The following is an 18,747-nucleotide window of genomic DNA, read 5'->3' as shown; positions in this document are numbered from 1 at the left end:
CCTAGCGCCCTGCGTCTCTCTGCCCTCCCTAGCACCCTAACTCTCTCTATTCCTCCCTAGCGCCCTGCGTCTCTCTATCCCACACTAGCGCCCTGCGTCTCTCTGCCCTCCCTAGCGCCCTGCATCTCTCTGCCCTCCCTAGCGCCCTGCGTCTCTCTGCCCTCCCTAGCACCCTAACTCTCTCTATTCCTCCCTAGCGCCCTGCGTCTCTCTATCCCACACTAGCACCCTATGTCACCCCGTCGTCACTGTCCCTGCATTGTGGCCCACTCCATGTGGCATAAGGTCATTTTGGCTCCTACTGCGCAGCATAATGTGATTTTTGCACCATTCCGTGTGGCATAACGTGAATGTTGGCTCATTCCGTGTGCATTAAGGCTTATTCTGTGTGGCTTAATGTGAATTTTGGCTCAGTCCATGTGAATTTGGCTTATTTCGTGTGGCATAATGTAAAGGACTTGCCACCTTTTGAGTGGCAACACACCCTTTCCCTGTGAGAGAGGCACATACATTTAGTACATAAGGCGGCAGTCTTAATATTTCAAAAAGCATGTTTATATATTTTTTTGTACCGAAAACCTCCATTTTCGCCTTTACATATGGGCCGGTGCTATGTAGTTGCCCCCCAGGTTAAAAGTTGCCAGCCAGCCCCTGGCCCCATGGTCACATTGGCAGTCACCTTACCTTTACCCCCATGGTATATTGGGACGGTTGATAGTAGCTAATAAGCATGGAAAATAATTAGGCCTTCATTTTAAATCCCAGGGTGCCACCTGCAAGGTGTCTCCCCCCCTTGTCCTGGCACACTTGGCTTCAACCTAATCAGCCTATTAATAAATCAGGAACTAAGTATGATATTAGCTAGCTAGTGGTGTTTAGTTTGCTCATTGCTGTACAGGTGGAAGTTATGCAAGTTGTGTGTGCAAAAGATGTAATTGCATTATATGAACTTTGTAAGAGAATTAATTTGCTTTAGTACTGTTTTGAACATCAAACTCTTAAGCTATTCTAGTATTGGTAGTTTGCAACTGATTGGTGTGTATGTACTGGTTTCTGTTACTGACTCCTTATACCATCTGTTGGGGGAATCTTATACTCTTGATGACTTCCTACAAAATGTGAACTGATCCTGTTCTTGTAGAACTAATTCTAGCCAATAAAAGTTATTTCACTATATATGCAGATGTGATGTAGCTGATTATTGTACCCAGAGGTGCACTGTAGCAATTTAGTTAAAAGGCCAGCTCCACCCAGTTTATAAATGCCAGAATCTTTTGAATGGGGATTTGTCGTACTAAGAAATTATGCATGCATACTGCAGTGTGCCAGCAGGAGTAATAGCATGTGCTAAATCTACATCAACACTCACAGATCAAACTGTGTCTCATTCTCCATCTGTCCTTGGCATTTTTCTAGCTACTTCAAAGACTAGATATACTCTCTTGCATGAGAGATTCAGCCATATCTATTTTCTTGAATTCCCTTTTATCTACTCTAGATAGCCTCTCCTAAAATAGAGAACGGTATGTAATTTACTTTTCAGAGCATAAAACATCTTCTATAATTATATTTTCATCTTTTTATAATCATATGTTTGTACTCTGAAAGAGTGTACTACTGTTTTCATGTTTTTTAAAATAGTTTACATTCAAAATACAAAACGTATATGATTAATTCATCTGTTCAAAGATAATTATTTATAAAAATGCATGCAATGTATTCTAATACAGTTTAACCCATTTAAGTGCCAAGTGAGTTTGTTGAAATAGGTGTGAAAATGGCAAACAAACATTTATATTCATTATAATGGCCTGTAATGTTTACCTTATATAGGAAATATAGGCCCTTATTCTGATCGGTGCGGCCGGATCCGAATATGCGGCCAGCACCGTGCGTCCTAAACCCCGCCTTCCATACGGATCACCAACTCCGTCCGTACGCGGTAAGAAGCTGTCCGAACGGACCGCACGTGTATTTCTCATGAATACACCTCCTTCATCTCAGGGAACCTCCCCCATCATTCGATGGTCGCAGAAAATCGAATGCAGGGCCGAGTGGTCCGCCAGCTCCCGCAACCTCAGACCACACGGGCATTTCTCCGTGCAAAAGCAGGGATCTGGGCGGGCAGCTGACATCCGGCAATGTCATATGAACGCCCATGAAACGCGGGGTGTAAACATATGGTAATAAGCCCAAACAGCCCTTCACACCCCTCTCCACCCCCTGTTCGTAGTGTACACATTTCATGCAGAATGTGGCCGTGCGTCCCGCTCGCACATGCGCAGAGACGCCTCTGCACATGCGCAGACACAAAACATCGGCGGCAGGAACGCACGCGGATATTACCGCACCAACCAGAATAAGGGCCATAATCTTTTTTTACACATATTTAATGTGAATTTATTTAACAATTATAAGCGACTCTGTCATTTTATGCCGATATTTTGAACATCTCTCACAGAGATGTTGGCACTCAAAGGTTAAATTACATTCTAACATATGCAGTTTATCGTTAGGCAATAAGTATTAAACAACTAATTAAAAATCATCTAGATTTTTGTTATTTTGAATAACAATGTTTGACTATTTTGCATCAGATTACACAACATCGCCTATTTATGTTTTATTACAGAAAAATAGACATGCATTGACATTTTCTCAAAGATCAATATGTCTGCAAAACCTTGTTACATTTGCAGTTCTATGCTGATGACAGTCTGACAGGAGTTAAGTGCAGCATAAAATGAACTGCAGAGTAAAATGAGTACACATCTTGGCAACACAGTGAAGAGTATGGAATAAATGAGCTGGATGTAACAATTTGACATCAGGTTTCTAAATTCAGGGCATATTTGACAAGAAACATGTATTGGTTTATGTGAGACTATCGCATGAGAGTTTTAATAATAATTTCTTTATTGCAGAACTTGCTAGAGTTAGACAATAACAATACATGTTTGAGTGATTTGTTTTCACTTATTTCGAGTATTTTGCTATGAAACATGTTAAAACAGTTTGTCAAGTTGCATATGCGTCTTCCTTGCCTTATATTTGCATTTAAATTATTTTGAACAGACCAGCTGTGAGCAAGCAGCAACAACCTACTGCTGATAACTCATTTCAATTAAGGAAAAATGGATCTTCCAAGTAAATATGCACATTTATTATTATGCTTATAACAACATTATTGCTAAGGTCTATATGGTAAAACATTATGCCTAGCACAATATCCAGAATACAATACAGTATATGTACAGTATTCCTGCATATGATGATATAACATAGTTACTTTATTAATGGGCATTCTGCATTTTGGTTGGTAACCGTAAATGTCACTGTCAAATGCCATTATGGGTTTCATATGAAATCTAGGCATTTATTAGATATCCTGATGGTCATTATACCAATAGCGGCATTCCGGCAGACAAAATCACTCCCGCAGCCTCATCCTAACCATTCCTTCCTGCAGCCCATCCCTAAATGACCACACCCACGACATAACTAACACTTCCCCTTGCAGAATAACTGTAACCCTCTCCCTACTGCCCAAACCCCATACTTACTAGCAGGACACATAAAAATTCTGACCATCAGAATCTCTCTTTTGTTATTCTGCTAATGACAGATGTAGTAGTAGTAGTTTGTTTGTATATAAGGCGCCACAAAGTGTCCGCAGCACCATACATAGCAAACAAAAAACAAATTGCAAGGTAACGTACAGGGTGTGTTGATAAAATACAGCATAAATAGGGGTATAGCTGGTAGAACTAATATCAGCGAGAGTTCTGAAGTAGGTGTCGAAATTGTCAAGGAGACTGAAGATGAAGTAGAGGAAGGAAAGAACAGGGCAGGAGCGCTGGTGAGGTAAAGAGGTAGGGTGAGTACGTGAGGAAGGAGGGCCCTACTCATAAGAGTTAACAGACTGAAAGGAGGTGGGTGGATGAACGAAAAAAATAGGATAAGTAGGAACAGATGGGAACAGATGTAGGGGTAGGTTAGGCAGGATAGGAGGAGCAAAAGAGGTTAGGAGGAGGATGTAGTTTGCTAAGTCATACCAAGCATGCATCCTGTTTGAGTCATACAGTAGTTCTGATTTCATCTGCATTCCCTGCTTAATAAGTCATTAAAAGTAATCTACAGTATGTACATATGGCTATGAAATTATGCTGACCAACCAAGATGGGGTCTCCTCAGCAATGGATTTTGGACATTGAAAGTAAATAATCAGGCTTAAGTTAGCCCAGATATGGGTCAAAGAGTTGATAGAATTTAGGTCAATAGTCTCTAGGTTGACCACTATATGTTGACAGTCACTAGATCAACACATGAAAAAAAGGTCAACATGGTCAATAGATCAACACAAGCATTGGGTCAACATGGAAAAGGTCATCATGAAAAAAGTTGACATGAGTTGGTCATCTTTTTATGGTGTCTATGTCAACTTAAGTCAACATGGATAATGTATAAGTGTACCACGTCCCCTCGCATGGCTCGATTCTCTAGCATCCAGTTTAGCCCATTGGTACACTAGACATAGAAAGAGTAATACAGAGATGTAAGCAAACAAAATGTTTACATACAGATGTAGCCAAGCCATGCTCATACAGTATATCCTCCATATGGTGCATATATTGACAGTAGGCGCAGTGCACCTGGTTGCAGGAAGGCAAATTATGTTGTAGCTTTGTGCATTGCGGTTTAGTGTGATGAATAGATTTGCCAATGCTACTTATGTTGTGCATGCAAGAGGTCTCCAGTGAAATACAGTACAGTAATATTTAGTAATATAGTGCAAGAGCTACTTTAAGTTAAATTCAGTATATAGTTATGACGGCAGACACATAGTGATAACATGCTTTACAGATGAGCGCTGGGCTACTGGATCGCTGAATACAGATCACGCCCAAGGCTGCAAACTGAAATCTGTGAGTTGGCGGTTCCATAAGTGTGGCATACAACCGCACTTTCTTGCACCCACAAATGTACTGCATGTAATTGGATTTCCACTAGTGTGATTTGATAATCTCAAGTGTAAAGTATGTAATTTACACACAAGAGTTTTGAAACTGTTTTCTTGGATATCACAAGCAGAACATAACAGTCTCTCAATATATATTTTCTTAGCTTCAAATCATCCAAGTTATTCTGGGCTGTAGCACTATTACCATGCACAATAATTTCACTGGTCAATGCCTGGAGATTAAGGTTACATAACATATATGCATTTATTGCTTCTTTTATATAGTATTTTTTTTTACATTAGATGCACCCATGATATTAATAACTTGATACTGCATTGCAAGACAGTGTATCTCTAGTGCAGATTACACGAGTGCAGTTATGTGCAGCACTCAATAAACTGCATAAAAAGGGAAGTTAAATGCAGTAAATGTTCACGTCTCACATGGATTCCTGTGGACAATTCCCTGGCCTAGCACAACCTCATTCCATGGATGAATACACATAAGTCTATTACTGTTGCTAGCTATAGCATGTTTATCCTCTAAATGTTAAAACACCTTTGAGAACTCCAGCTGTGGTAAATTTTATGCTGTGCATTTGACCACTTTTAAAATCCTCTTTACAAAGATTATATCTCAAAAACTGTTATTAATATCTATAAACACAATTCCTGTCAGCTTAGGATTGCCAGGATATAACATTAGCATAGTACAGTATATGACTCATAAAAAAAAAAAAGCCTTCCGAGTTGTATTAGATGTGTTCCAAATTCAGTATGGTGATATTATAAATTCATTTTTTTATTACAATTCCATCAAATTATGAATCACTTACTGTACATGCAAAATAAATATTGGTTTGTAGTGCATTCATTACATTTATTTGATGGATCAGGGAAAAACTATGTCACAAGTTCAGAAACTTATTCATACACTCTTAAACTGAAAAGCATCATTCACTGGAAAACAGCTGTCAAGAAAAGAGATGAAAGTTCCACTTGGGAAATCATGCATAGAAAGTTACTTTAGGACATATGTACCTTATTGTGATAAAATGTTCCATTACTTTGCCATTGTAAGAGAAACAGATAGATTTAATATTGTTCCACAATATGTTTAACAGTCTGTGAAATAAGGAACAATTAACATTTTCATTATTGAAATTGAAAGTTGTGAAATATCTCTTGTAGATCACCAGATTGTTTATCATCAAATGTTGTTTCTCTTTGATGCACTATATTTCTAACTGTAGTACATAAATAAGGCACACCTCACAGCAGATTTAAAGGTGCAGATATCTATACATGATCTGCTCCAGTGGTGACTACTACTACCTGAAGATAAAACCACTGTCTGCCTATATCTGGCTGGTGCTGGGACAGGCATATGTGCATTTGCTGTGGTGTAACTGTGAATTTGCAAATCATGTCCTCTGTGGACTGTTCCGACTGCAGCCCATAGAAGCTGAATTGGGCTGTGCGATAAGGCATGGTGTGGCTTCCAACAGGAAGGAACAGCTATATACATATCGCAGCCCACACTGGCAGTCCCGTCAGAGCCGGCCTTAGGCATAGGCAAACTAGGCAATTGCCTAGGGCATTTGGAATGCCTAGGGGCATCAGCAGCTTCTGCTGATTAAAATGATATGCAGCATGCCTATATTCTGTGTGTGAGAGAGGCTGTATCTGCATATGAAATAGTATATTCATGGAATTCACTGTAACATAGCATTCTATATGCAGGTACAGCCACAGTCGCACACAGAATATATTTATGCCACATATCATTTTAATCATCGGAAGCTCCTTGTGTGTGCTGGTCATAACAATGCAAAAAAATGCACCCAACGTTAGCAGAACTGGCCAGGAGCTTCATGGTTTATTGAGTCAAGATGTATGAGGAAACATCTGTATCCAAGCAGAGGACACAGTGTTAGCGGCTGTGTGAGTGCTGTCTGTGGGTGGGTTGGTTGTGGAATAGTGTTCGGCATATGTGTAAAGGGCATTATGTGTGTCATGTATAAATGCATTAATAATGTGCGACATATGTGTAACAGGCATTATGTGTGTCATGTGTATAAGGGCATTAATAATGTGCAACAAGTAATGAACATAAGGTAAAGTGGTACTACTGTGTGATGTAACGTGAATAAGAGACACCATTGCATGATATAATGTGAATAAAGTGGCACTACAGTGTGGCATAATTTGAATTGGGGGTACTATTGGGTGGCCATGCCCCTTCCCAGCAAGAACACACCCCTGTTTGGGCTGCGCACCGAATGTGTGCACTGTATCTATTTAAAATATTGTGGGTAGGAGCACCAAAATGATGACTGTTATGATGAGGGTTGATGGTACTGGGAAAGGGGAGCAGGGTCAGAGGCAGAACTAGTGGCGGGACTAGGGGGCACCAGCCAAAATCTTGCCTAGGGCATAATTTAGGCTAGGGCCGGCTCTGAGTCCCGTATAAAGGGAAAAGCTGCAAATGGGACTGCCATTTTTTTTTTTTTACTGACAGGTTAGATTTCCAATTTGAAGTCACTGCCAGTCAGAGTGAAGCCATTGCAACTAACGCACATCATGTGGCTTCACTGACAGTGAGCTAGGTGGCAGATTTTACCTGGGGGTGCTGCAATCCTGCAGCCCATAGATAAAATCTGCCTTTTGCCTACTTCCCTTCTCTTTCCTTCTCCAACTATTATGTTCACACCCACAGTATGTCATTCACCTGGGAGTTTTAAAACCAATGGCTGTAACTGGGTTATTATAACTTCAGTACACTGCCCATTCTGTGATCATTGATGTGTACATTCAAATTTGCATTGCCAGGATGCTAGATATTTGACACTGCTAGTGTATATATAATCTTACAATCTTATAATGTATATATAATCTTAAAAATGCATTATATCAGTAATGCCTAGATTTTCTAAATGACAAAATAATACATATCATAAACAAATGTTTATTTTATCATGGCTACAACTAAGGGAGGAGGGGTTACCCAGCTCCCTCAGCCAGCTGCACCTACTTCCGCTGTGCCTGCCCAGTGGCACATGCAGGGGGATTCTGAGTATCCAGAACCCCCCCCCCCCAGGAATCTAAGGGCTCTAGACTGAAAGCTGACGGTCCCCTCTTTCCATGGGTACAAGAATTTTAAAAAAATCGGCCCTGGGGAACCAGAGACATCTGACTTCAAAGCAGTGGTCCCCATCCAAGCCTGTTAACTTCCCAGTCAGATATTTCAGGTTCTGTCTGACTTTTATGAGGGTATATTCCAAAAGCTGGGACTCTCTCCCTTTGATGGACACTAGTAGCTTGTCTCTTCTGTGCCCAGAACCAGAGATATCAACCTTCTAACAGCTGTTTACTGCTCCAGCTCCACACACCTGGTATGAAGTTTTATATTCTTATTGGCGGATTGCTCTGCCTCCTGCAGTCGAATCCCCTAGTCCTCAGTACCATTTGGTAGGTGGGATTCTCTCGTTTTTAATTCCATTAAAAGCTAATAAATTTAGTTCCGGGAACTGGAGATATCTGCAGTCAAGCAAGCTGTCCTCCCACCAGAAAATTATGAATAATAAGCCCACTCCACTATACACTATATACTATCCCCTCCTCTGAATATTAAACATCCTCTACCACCCTGGAAGTTATGTATCAGGACCCCTTCATTCTGCCCAATGCCCCCTTCTCCCACGTCATCTCACACCGTCTGTGCAGTAAATGGGTAATTAGTTGAAATTACTGATCCAGGCCCTACATGCTGAGCGGTTGATATAATACCCCCTACCACCCGTGGGATAGCAAAGCTTCCCCCACCACTACCGCTGGAGGATCAGTAGGGGCCCCAATACATTGCTATGCCCAGGGGTCTACACTGCTGTTAGGTATATATATATATATATATATATATATATGTGTGTGTGTATATTATTATTATTATTATTATTATTATTATTATTATTATTATTATTTATATACATTTGGTCTATCTATAATACTTTAACTGGCCCGGCATATACTGGGTCACCTAAGTGTCCATCCCCGTGCTTTGCTCCGCCCCTCTCTAGAAACTCCCTTCTGAAAACCCTGCATTTGCCCCTGCTGCCCACCTGCTGGCCATTGGTATCTGCTCTCATGGTCAGTATCTGATTCAGAGTACCTCACACCAAGCATAGCAATCCATTCATCCAGACTGGCATACTTAAGAAAGAATCTAAAATCATCACAACACAGAACTTTTAGATTCATTCAAATGTCTGCCACATTCCAGATGAATCAAGGGCTAAACAAAGCACAAGCATGTTAGGGAAGAGGTTTGCTGCCTGCTGGGACCTGCTTCTGGATTCTGCGTGTCAGTGTCAGCTAGATGTTTGACTGGTGGCAGGCTGTGTCTTCAACAGTGACTCATTGGGGGAGGGCTATTCAAATGTTTACTTTTGGGCGTAATTTATTTCCCACATTTCAGATACACGCATATGACATCTTTTGAAGTGATGGTCAAGTGTGATATTCAATTGTTTTTTCTTTAAACACCTAATCTGCTGTAGTTGGTCTTATTTGTCATGTCCATTTATTCCCCTTTTTATCTCACGCCCATTTTATCCCTTTTTTAATATCATGGATTGCATATATTTTCTTTGTGCGCCATTTTATTCCCCCTTTTTAAATCCTTATTTTGTTCTACCCTGTTTAACTCTGTCCACTGTGTTTAGCTCCACCCTGCTAGTTTAGTTAGCTGCTTAGTACAGCATTTTGTAGGAGAGGACATGCGGAGCAGTGAGCCATAGCGGCCTGCCTGAAAAGTGTTTCCTCTGTGAAAGAACTTATGAGGTTTTCTGGGTACAAGGTATTTTTTTTTATTTGCCTATTGCTGCCCATACGCTGCCCCTAAATAGAAGGTTGCAAGTTTAGTTTGCCGTCTGCCGGCCATACAAGTTTGTCTCCTTTATAACAATGAAGGTTGGCAGATCTTAGGTGAACACATGGTTGTTTAGCCGACATGTACCGTCTAGGAGAAACTACACTTTTTCAGTGTACATGTCGACTGTATCATCATTTGGGACAAAAAAGTGAAAAACCCATGTTGACTTTTTGGCTGTTGACCTTTCCATTGTTGGCCTAATGCTTGTACCTGTTGACCTTCAGTAGTCAACCCAATGCATGTCGACCTTAATTTGGTTGACCCAATAACCCATACCCATTTTGCCAGTGTACATACATTATATGTGGGGTTGCTTGTGTGAGTACACTCTATGGGGGAGATGTGTGCCTATACTCTATGGGGGGATGTGTGCATATACTTTATTGGGGGGTGATATGTACTTATACTCTATTGTATTTAAAAAAATGTTTATCCTTAACCTCATATAAAAAAAGGAAAAACACATTAAATGAAACATTCATTATTTAAAAAAAAAAAAAAATAACATGAGAAAATGACCAAGTTTAGACATCTATTAAAAATAAAATATTTGAATAGGAATACCATTGAAAATTACTGTGAAATACAAGAGGTTCAAAAAACTGTTGATGTTCAAAAGATAGGGGAGAATTAAATATCATACTAAAATCATGACATATAAAACTTGTGAAAAAAAGGGAGAATAGGTGTGAAAAAGGGAACAAAACAATAATTGAATACCCCACAGTATGTGGTAAGTTTATAGTTTAATTGATGTTCCAAGCCTGAGCTCCCTTTCATCCCTTACTATCTCCCTCCCTCTCTTCCTTCCTCCTCACTCGTGCCTCTCTCCCCCCTCCCTCACTCCATATCTCTTCTCTCTCTCCTCACACTCTTCCCTTATTCAATTGCTCTCTTCTAATCCCCTCCTTTATCAACCTTCTTGTCTATCTTCTCTATCTTTACCTCCTCTCACTATCTCCCCTTCAATCTCTCAATACCCTCTCTGTTTCCCTTCTCCATCTAACCCCTTTTCCCCCCTTTCTCCCATAGTCACATTTTCTGGACTTGAGGCAAAGGGCACAACTACTGACTGGCATTTTTGGCATAAACTAAACAATTTACATTTTTTTGTGGGTGAAGAGGGGGAGCCAAGTTGCTGCTCTGCCCCATGTGCCAAAAATCATAGTTTTGGCCCTGATTTTTTACAATATAGATGATTTAATTTGTGGGTGTACTGGTAATGCAGATATACAATTTTAAAACATGATGAACTGATTAACCTCTTATAAGATTGCTATTTTAAATATGTAGAAATACATATGAACTGTAGACTTTTTATGAGTAAATAAAGAACTACAGTATGGATATTTATTGATAAAATAAATGTCAAAATAAAATATAAAGCTATAGATTGTTCACAGATATTTTTGTAAGATTTGCACTCCATATACACATGTAAGTCATGTGTTTAAGATAAATATTAAAAAGCAAGCAGATCACAATCTTTGCATATGTCTATAATTGTGTGAAACTGTTTTAAATTATCACCATGCACTAATGGTAATTATTGCAAAAAACGAACAGAATATTATATAAGATGTCCTCTAAAAGCTTAAACTACAAGGAACAAACACTAGCTCAGCATTATAAAATCATTAGAAAAACATATTACCACTATATACCCGGCAATGTATCAATGTATCTGTGACCTTTATGCAGCTATGGAAGGTTTAGTGCTATTGCTGAAATTTGAAATCTGAGCTTGAGTGAACATAAAGGGGCTTTAAAGAACACGAAAGTAAAATATTTAATATGTATGAGTCTAAGAAAAGTACTCTAATCTTCTAAACAATGCAAAGCTCATCCCCTAAGCATACGAGGTGAAAGTAAAAAGAGCAGTTTCAATCTAAACCAGGCTGTTTGTTCGTAATGCACATATTGTTTATGAAGATAGCAATAGAACATTGTGTAACTGCCTTCAAAGTAGACTAGATTAATTTCATGTGAAGGATCCTATCACAATTGATTGTTGCAGAAATATATGTCTTCTTTTAAATTCTCCATGGAGGCAATGTTGGAAAATTGCTTTCCACAGACAAAACAAAGGTCTGCTTCCTATCTTACAAGGAGCTGAATTTGCCCATCACGAGCACATTAACTGTGTCTATCATTTCTGTTTAGAATTCCATTGTCACTTGAGAAACAATCTTCCACTTCACCAGCATGCCAGCTTACATGCTTTATATTTTTGTATTCATATTCCTCATGTAACAATTTTCCAGTTGCCTTAACAAAATCTATCAAATATATTGCTATTTTCCTTTTACTTGAGCCAGAATTTTCTAGTTTGCTTGACAGTTTCTTTCTTAGCGATTGCCCAGCCCTCATTTATATTCAGGAAAGATTTTGCTTCCCTCAGTTTCATCTACCATACCATAACAATGTCCTTACTGTGACCTTCACGTCATTCTCTCAATGCAAGACAAATTATTCCAGTCATTAGTTTGCATTTCAAACACAAAGTCACATATGTGTAAGTGCACAAACTCAAGACATTGGTTGAATATCAAGATTTTTTTACAACTTTATTGGTATTTTCAAACTCCACTTTAAAATATCATGTGATTCTGTCATTTAAACTACTATGGATTAAAGTTGTTTTAGTGAAAATCGTACATATATATTTATCATGTGCCATAACGTCCAATTATAGAAATATTTTTTAGATCACTTTTAATGACAAAGTTGAGCTATTGACGTGTCATTACTATTTCCTCTATAAGCTACACTGGGTCGCCTTCTTTTTGATTTACTGGATTACTTGCTGAATCTCTACCTTACCTTTCATACTGTATGTACATGGATGTCAGAGACAGAAATACAAATATTTAAACGGGTACATCCTGCTGTAACATAAGCCTGTCAGGTCAGACACACCTGATGTCTGCAGCAACATGTCATTGCGATTGAACATGAAAAGAATGCACTCTGTAGTTTTCCTCCATGGAGCATTCACCGCCCAAAGGCTAAACTATGTATTGCATGACGTGGTTCTGTTATGGCATGAAATACATTACTGAAGTGCGGCGACTGCAACACAATAAAGCAACAAATACAGTTACCCTGAACAGAAACAAAATAACAAACCCAAATCTAACTATCTCTGCAAAATGTACATTTGCCCCACATGCAATGCATTTGGCTTTTTCCATTTGAGAAAGATTTTGCTTTTGCGATCAACTCCGAATCAGACCCTATGCACTGCACAAGAGCACCCTGTTAATGGACACAACAATACTATATTTTTTTATTTTAATATTGATGGATGATTTCTAACCAGCATGTTGATATGCTTAAAAGATTATCATCTTTCCATTTACATACATACACAAACACACACACACACACACACACACACACACACACACATACACAATTATGCACATATGCTTTAGACCAGTAGCACCTTAGCATGCCACAAGACACTTGTGGGGTGTCTCAGTTTGGTGATCCAGGACAAAAAAATTTCAAAATCAGTGCTAATTCCTATCAACCATAACATATGTGGACAATAACAATGACAGCTATGTCCATCATGACATAACTGAGTGACTAGTATACACTATTTATTTTATTTAAATTAGCAGTAAGAACATTTTGACCTAGAGGGGATTATCTAGGGAGCTGTGATTTATATGAATATAATTTACACCTGCATGTGGAGAAGCAAATGTGTCTAACTCATCATCAGCTTTAGAATTATTAAAGGAAGATTTTGTGCAGCAGTTTAAAATCACACAACATGAGCATAGGTAAATTGCTAGCTCCACCAGACATGGCAATCATCAAAAATATATTTAATATAGCATTTTTAGTTCATTTGGAGAGCTCTTACTTTGCTGTGCAAAATTGCAGCTTCTTCTAATCATTGAATAGGAGAATGCATTATAATAGGTACAGAAAATGTGTTCAGCTACATTTGTCATTAAAATGAATGGGAAAAATGTAATCAATAACTAACAATGTTAACATTTTGCCACTTGTCTTTGGCTATGGACTTCCAGCACCATGGATCATAACATCATCGAGGTGAAAAGAAAATGGAATTATTGCACTTTTCCAGCATTTTCGGCTTATAGCGCATGTTGGCATTTATAGAAAACACAATTCCTAATAAATGGTGTTACTTGTAACTGCACATATGCCAGCATGAACAGGCAGTCAAGACCTGCCAGAACTTGTTTTAACTTGTAGTTCCATAACACAATTTAATATTTATGAACATAAACATTGCATTTTCCCATTAATTTCAAGTGCCAATGCCTTTCTTCAGTATGTGTTGTATATGCTCATTCAAATGCAATGTCAATTGAAATGGATGTCATTTTTAATATTGGCATGAAAATATCCAAAACAAATCTTATTCGTTTCAGATTGTCTGAAAATGAGTCATTTTATTTTGAATATGTCTTCTGTAAGGTAATTTTACAAATTCCTGTTTAGTTGATACTCCATATTTCACAATGCAAACATTATAGATTTCTGAGGCTGTGAAATGCAATTTACATTATGATTGTGTTGATTTGTGTATCACAAGAGTGTGACTATTTATTTATTTATTAACAGTTTCTTATATAGCGCAGCATATTCCGTTGTGCTTTAGAAAGGACAGTGATACAACATACAGGGTATTTACAGACAGTCAAAATGTAGGAGGGCCCTGTTCGCAAGCTTACAATCTAAAGGATACGCATGTGTGACTACGGGAGTCGGATTACTGACTGACAGTCAGGATTCCGACAGTCATTACACTGACGTCGAAATACCAACTATTAAAACCCTTACAGATGGGAATAGACTATTCTCCCTCATGGGGGTCCATGACCCCCATAAAGAGATAATAGAATTGGTGTGAGCGTAGCGAGCAGCTGTGCCAGCAGCGTGGTGAGTGCAATGAGCCGGCAAGGGACTTCCTTGCACTCGCCCCGCTGTCGGGATTCCGACATCGGGCTAATGACTGTTGAAATCCCAACTGTAGGTGTGCTATACCACACCTGAGTGACTACTGGGTGCAACTTTTCATTCAGGACATGAGACCATGAGCCCTTCTGTGAAACCTGGCCTTTAACACATGTGTTCATTCCATTTTGCAGTTGGCTTCACCGGGTGTCATCAGATACGTCCATCCTCATTCTTACCGCAATCCATTTGTATGTAATAAATGGATCATGGCATCGAATAATCGCACACCAATGTGGCTAGCAGATGGGGGTGGCTTATCTGTATTTGGCATGGCCCAAGCAGCAGTAAGAAATGACTATAATCCACTAATGGGGTGATGTGCAAACCCCATAACAAATGCCTTCGGTGAGGTTCAATCTTGCTGGGGAATTTGCTCTACAGTGGGAGGAATGAAAGTGGGCATAGGGTGTAAGCAGGGGAATGCCCAATGTTTTATGTTGATGCCTGCTTGGGGCGGACGGCTGCCATCATGAATTCGGCCATCTCTGGCCAGGATAATAGTCAGTTTAGATTAACTTTAAATTGCAAAGGGGAAAAATCATTTGATGGTAAGCGTACACATCCACTCTCATGCAAATGTAAAGATTAGCGTGGCGAGGGACTTTCAGTGGGGTGGGTGGCAGCGTTTACCTGCTTGCTAAGCTGCGAATATATGCAGCCTATCAAACACATCTGAATTAGGCCCTAAGTCTACTACAAAATAATAAATTTTCGCAGATTATAGTTAGAAAAGATTAAGATAGCAGAACTACTGTATCATAAAGTAAATGTGTATTTTTTATTTAGCACAGAGAATTAAAGTGTTTAATTCATCAACTCAAGCGCAGTGTTGGGCTTGGGCATGAAGGGCCCACAGGGGGAAATGCAGTGATCAGGGCCATGTGTAGCCAGTCTACAAAGAGGGTGCGGCCAGCTGCCACAGAATTTGGCTGATCACAAGAGAGAGTGCATGGTCTCTATCTTTTGATAAATATAGATAATAAATGCTATTAGTGCAAGCAATACAGATGTAGCACCTCTCAGTCAGCGCTGGTAATCACCAAATTCCCTTAGCTGGCAATCACGGGCAGAGAGGTGCGCCATCTGACGGGGATGCATGAGCATCTCACATGCACCCTTGTACCCATCAACACGGTGACGTGGAGCACTTTCCCAGCCCGTCTCCACTTCAGGGAGAAGGGCAGGGATTGGAGGAGTTGGAGGCAGCTGTTGGGGGCATCGGGCAGTGTCAGTGGGTGGTAGAGGTCTCCATCGGAACAGGGTGTGTGAGCATCTCATGTGCACATGCACCCCCTTCTGTTGGATGGTGGTGGTTGCCGATTCGATCACCAGGAGCAGCTCCGACGAGAACTGTTCCATCTGTATTTAAAATTAACCACAATTAACTGTAGAAAATAAACCAGATTCTTGTGCAGTATGAGTTAACATATATATATATATATATATATATATATATAATGTGTAATGTAATGCACAGTCTGAAACCATATTTCTAGAGAAAGACAAAGGGCCCACTGGTAGTTTCCCCTGTACCAATATGGGCCAGTCCGACCCTTGCTCAATTGTCAGATCGTAAACAAATAAATAGTTTAATTGAAGATTTGGGTCTAAAATAGTGGGCTGTTTAAATTTACACTTCTTAGTCCCAAGATTACTCTACACGTGCAACATGAGCTCTACACTATGGACCTGATCCAGTGGTGCACACAGTTCTGATGCTTCTGCAATTATGCATGATTTCTCAATAGGAACAATAAGCAAATGCCAGTGTAAGCATTGCACATGTGCACTTCAACATAATGGATGGATTGAGCTGCTGAATCCATAATCTCCACCATTAATGTATCATTGGTTGCAACAACTACTTAGCAGCCAAATATGGGGCTGACTTTCCCTTGTTACTGTGGTGCTGCAAATGAGATCAAAGCTGCAGGTTGCTACATGCCCAAGACATATCCATAACACACAACAGTTCCTCTTTTGCAGTGTGTTTAGTTCACCTCCCAATTTCTACCCTGGACCACCCATCGATTGCAGAAGCTCTCTAAAGTAACGGCAATGTCATATACAACTGTGTACAATATTGCATACATCCATTTTCACGTGCACAAAACGGACATCTCTTAATTGCACCCATCTCTGTTTAGGCCCTAAAGTATCACATAGTATAATATTACAAGGTTCCTAGATCACAAAAGTGATTTGTCCAAGCTTTAACTATGTAGGTCGACTTACATATGCTAATTTGTTCAATAAAGAGAACTGTTTTCATCCGTTATGTTTATTCCTGAATACATTTTATTGTCATGGTGACTGTTTATTAAAAGGGTAGAAAATAGAGAGAATTTTATTAGATGTGAGTGACTTAATGCTTATATTAAAGCCCTGAGAATCCCTCTTTAAACTTTGACTATTTGTTCAGAAATCTAAGCATGGTTCATGCCAGGCACTCTATGTTTAACGACTTTAATAAATGTTTAATTATATGTGATTTTAGGATTATTTAAATAACAGGTTAAGCAGAAGAGATGCTTCATAAACCACCATAAGTATATTTCTCCATTAATCTTTAAAAAAGGAATAATGGAACGCATGTGAACTCCTAAAAAGTTCAGAACATTAATCTTCTAAGTAGATATAGCCTATAGCCTTTTATAATCTTTTTTTTTTTAAATGTTTAGTTTATGGCTATTAATACTATTTCCACAATTACGACAGCTCTTCTAGAGTGAGACATAAATTTTGTGAAAATGGTCTGCAAAATGTCTGTCTTGAGTTTGTATTGATTTAATCTGTAGAAGATATTAAAACACAATCACGTTGTATACTTTCTTTTATACATCAAATATTTATTTCCAAGCTGAAATGTACCATCACTTGAAAAATATTGGAGTATATTTAACAAAGACAGCTCTTCACTCCAAAGAAACTTCATAAATCAAAAAGTGCTTTCATTTTTATAAGGAAAGTGATCTTTACTAACTATGTTAAACAATGCAGTTTTTTTTATCATTACAATTTCAAATATGACTCTTTGGCAACAATGGAGACAGCATGTGTTTTTCTCTGCATGACACCACATTTTGTTTTGTATTATTTCCTTGTTCTTTATCTTATAGTGACAGTGATGAAAATATTCTTCTTTTACAAAGCACCGAATGACGTCTCACTAATTCCTTAAATATGATATGTGCTTACCTCCTAGGGATAATATAATTCAGTTTTAATAGAGAATCTTTTGTTAGGAAAATTAATATCAACCATGAATGTCTTTTATCTAAATGTATTACATTTGATGATAACCAAAATGTCACCTGCTTCACAGTGATACCTCATCATTATAAAATAAATTGCTGCCACATTACATTGGAAAGAAATAAAGTAGTTAAATGATATTTTATCTTATGCTAATGCAATTTTTTTTTAATCTAAGCAACATCAACAACTTATTTGAGGATTTTTTTATATTTATTTATTATACTTTTTTTAAATTACAAAATTACAGTTTCAAAAATAAATAATTACATTTATTCTTTGATTTTGTTTTTAAGATATGTGCTTATTTTTGCTACCTTCTATATATTTCCAAAGCTACTGTATTTGCATCAAACTGGGACAGACCAGACTATTTAACCCTTATTTAATCACAACTGTTATTATATTTATGTTATGAAAATCATGGATATTACCAACATGACGGGAATGTTTAATTTAAATCACTTTCAGCTACTGAACTGCAAATGTTTTTATTTCTTTTTTTATCATGGTATGTGTAAGAGAACAGAATTCCATATACAGCTATTGAAAACTAATAAAACCCAAGCAAAGTAAAACAAACGCCTGTTTTGTGATT

The 18,747-nt window shown here is 38.5% G+C and overlaps 1 protein-coding gene across 1 annotated transcript in view; it reads left to right on the top strand.

Annotated features, from left to right (window-relative positions):
* GRIK2 (glutamate ionotropic receptor kainate type subunit 2) overlaps positions 1 to 18,747 on the top strand; it is a 571,469-nt gene that overhangs the window by 197,939 nt on the left and 354,783 nt on the right. The window lies entirely within an intron of this gene.

This window comes from Crinia signifera, chromosome 3 (genome assembly GCF_055691185.1).
Source record: "Crinia signifera chromosome 3, ASM5569118v1, whole genome shotgun sequence".
Lineage (NCBI taxonomy): Eukaryota > Metazoa > Chordata > Amphibia > Anura > Myobatrachidae > Crinia > Crinia signifera.
The sequence above is the reverse complement of the archived record's forward strand: the minus strand, read 5'-3'. Positions and strand labels throughout refer to the sequence as shown.